General features: G+C 33.8%; 1 non-coding gene across 1 annotated transcript; it reads left to right on the forward strand.

The window, feature by feature from the left end:
* The first annotated feature begins 306 nt into the window (after positions 1 to 306).
* On the forward strand, positions 307 to 414 carry LOC148576974 (small nucleolar RNA R71). The gene has a single exon (XR_015903249.1). It is a non-coding gene; the product is annotated as a small nucleolar RNA R71 (small nucleolar RNA).
* Positions 415 to 3,167: the final 2,753 nt, after the last annotated feature.

The raw sequence follows: 3,167 nt of genomic DNA on the forward strand, positions 1-3,167 counted from the left end.
TGCAGCTTGCATTCCATGCAGACTCTGAGAGATCATATTGACTTGCTAAGTCAATATTTTATTCTGAGCCAATATGGCATTCAGAGTATCAACCTCAAGAACTCCCTTCTTCATAGGCGTCCCATTACTCACAGGATTCCTTTCAGAAGTGTACATGAACTGGTTATTAGCAACCATGTCAATGAGTTCTTGAGCTTCTGCAGGCGTTTTCTTTAGGTGAATGGATCCACCTGCAGAGGTATCCAATGACATCTTTGATAACTCAGATAAACCATCATAGAATATATCCAGGATGGTCCATTCTGAAAGCATGTCAGAAGGACACTTTTTGGTCAACTGTTTGTATCTTTCCCAAGCTTCATAGAGGGATTCACCTTCTTTCTGTCTGAAGGTTTGAACATCAGCTCTAAGCTTGCTCAGCTTTTGAGGAGGAAAGTACTTGGCTAAGAAAGCCGTGACCAGCTTATCCCAAGAGTTCAGACTGTCTTTAGGTTGAGAATCCAACCATAATCTAGCTCTGTCTCTTACAGCAAAAGGGAAAAGCATGAGCCTGTAGACTTCAGGATCTACTCTATTAGTCTTAACAGTATCACATATCTGCAAGAATTCAGTTAAGAACTGAAAAGGATCTTCAGATGGAAGTCCATGAAACTTGCAGTTCTGCTGCATCAGAGAAACTAATTGAGGATTCAGCTCAAAGTTGTTTACTCCAATGGCAGGAATGGAGATGCTTCTTCCATGTAAATTGGAATTTGGTGCAGTAAAGTCACCAAGCATTCTCCTTGCATTGTTGTTGGGTTCGGCTGCCATCTCCTTTACTTGTTCGAAATTTTCAATCAAGTTGTCTCTGGATTGTTGTAATTTAGCTTCTCTTAATTTTCTCTTCAGAGCCCTTTTAGGTTCTGGATCAGCTTCAACAAGAATGCCTTTTTCTCTGTCCCTGCTCATAAGAAAGAGGAGAGAAAAAGAAAAGAAGAGGAATCCTCTATGTCACAGTAAAGAGGTTCCTTATTGTTAGTAGAAAAGAATAAGAAGAAATTCGAACACAGATAGAGGAGGGGGTTCGAATTTGGTGATGATGTGAGGAAGAGATGTTAGGATATGAATGAATAAATAGAATGAGATGTGGGAGGGATAATTTTCGAAAATTATTTTGAAAAAGAGTTAGTGATTTTCGAAAATAGTTTTTTTTTTTGAAAAATGTTAGTAATTTTCGAAAATTAAGATTTAAAATTTAAAATAATAGAAAAGGGGGAAGATATTTTCGAAAAATGAGAGAAAGAGAGTTAGTTAGGTGGTTTTGAAAAAGTTAAGAAACAAACAAAAAGTTAGTTAGTTAGTTGAAACAAATTTTGAAAAGATAGGAAGTTAGGAAGTTAGAGAAGATATTTTGAAATCAAATTTTTGAAAAAGATAAGATAAGAAGATATTTTTGAAAAGATATGATAGGAATTAGTTTTGAAAAAAAAAGATTTGATTTTTAAAATCTCAATTAGTGACTTGATTCACAAGAAATCACAAGATATGATTCTAGAACTTAAAGTTTGAATCTCTCTTAACAAGTAAGTAACAAACTTGAAATTTTTGAATCAAAACATTAATTGTTTATGTTATTTTCGAAAATTTAATACAAAAATAAGAAAAGGATTTTTGAAAAATATTTTTGGAATTTTCGAAAATAACTAAGAATTTTGAAAAAGATTTGATTTTTGAAAAAGATTTTGAAAAAGATAAGATTTTCAAATTGAAAATTTGATTTGACTCATAAGAAACAACTTGATTTTAAAAATTTTTGAAAAAGTCAATCCAAATTTTCGAATTTGAGGAGAGAAAAAGGGAAAGATATTTTTTTGATTTTTGAAATTTTTATGAAAAACATGAAAATTATGCAATGCATGAAATTTTTATATCAAAACATGTGATGTATGCAAGAATGCTATGAATGTCAAGATGAACACCTAGAACACTTTGAATGCCAAGATGAACATCATAGACACAATTTTGAAAAACTTTTAATGCAAAGAAAACATGCAAGACACCAAACTTAGAATTCTTTAATGCTTAGGCACTAAGAATTCAAAAATGCATATGATAAACATGAAAAGACACAAAACAAAAAATCATCAAGATCAAACAAGAAGACTTACCAAGAACAACTTGAAGATCATGAAGAACACTATGAATGCATGAATTTTCGAACAATGCAAGATGCACATGCAAATGACACCAAACTTATAACATAACTCAAGACTCAAACAAGAAACAAAAAATATTTTTGATTTTTATGATTTTCTAATTTTTTTTTTGGATTTTTTTTTTCGAAAATTTATTGAAAAGGGAAAATAAGGATTCCAAAATTTTTAATATGAATTCCAGGAATCTTGCATTCTTAGTCTAAAGCTTCAGTCTAGGAATTAGACATGGCTCACTAGCCAGCCAAGCTTTCAAAGAAAGCTCCAGTCCAAAACACTAGACATGGCCAATGGCCAGCCAAGCTTCAGCATTTAACACCAGAGTATATTGCTCTTGATAACAAATTGCTGCTCATCATTTATCAAGTATGTAACTTACCTCTGATGGTTTGGAAGCCTCAGTCCAAAAGAATTTAGACATGGCTTTACAGCCAGCCAGGCTTCACATGCTTCATGAAACACTAGAATTCATTCTTAAAAATCTTGAATAAAATTTTTGAAAACATTTTTATTTTTTTTTTCGAAAACAGATGAGAGATTTTTGAAAATATTTTTGAAAGATTTTTGAAAACAAAACGAAAATAAAATTACCTAATCTGAGCAACAAGATGAACCGTCAGTTGTCTAAACTCGAACAATCCCCGGCAACGGCGCCAAAAACTTGGTGTTGTTGCCGGATCCAAACTTGGCACTGATGTTACCGGACCAAAAGCTTGCCGAAAACTCAAACAATCCCCGGCAACGGCGCCAAAAACTTGGTGCACGAAATTGTGATGTCCAGGCTCAAACTATTCCTGGCACGTGAGCAACTTGGTACGCGTAATCGTGATTACATATTCATAATTTGTCACAACTTCGATACAACTAACCAGCAAGTGCACTGGGTCGTCCAAGTAATACCTTACGTGAGTAACGGTCGAATCCCACGGAGATTGTTGGTATGAAGCAAGCTATGGTCACCTTGCAATTCTCAGT

Source organism: Arachis ipaensis, chromosome B1 (assembly GCF_059453495.1).
Source record: "Arachis ipaensis isolate K30076 ecotype BB chromosome B1, ASM5945349v1, whole genome shotgun sequence".
Taxonomy (NCBI): domain Eukaryota; kingdom Viridiplantae; phylum Streptophyta; class Magnoliopsida; order Fabales; family Fabaceae; genus Arachis; species Arachis ipaensis.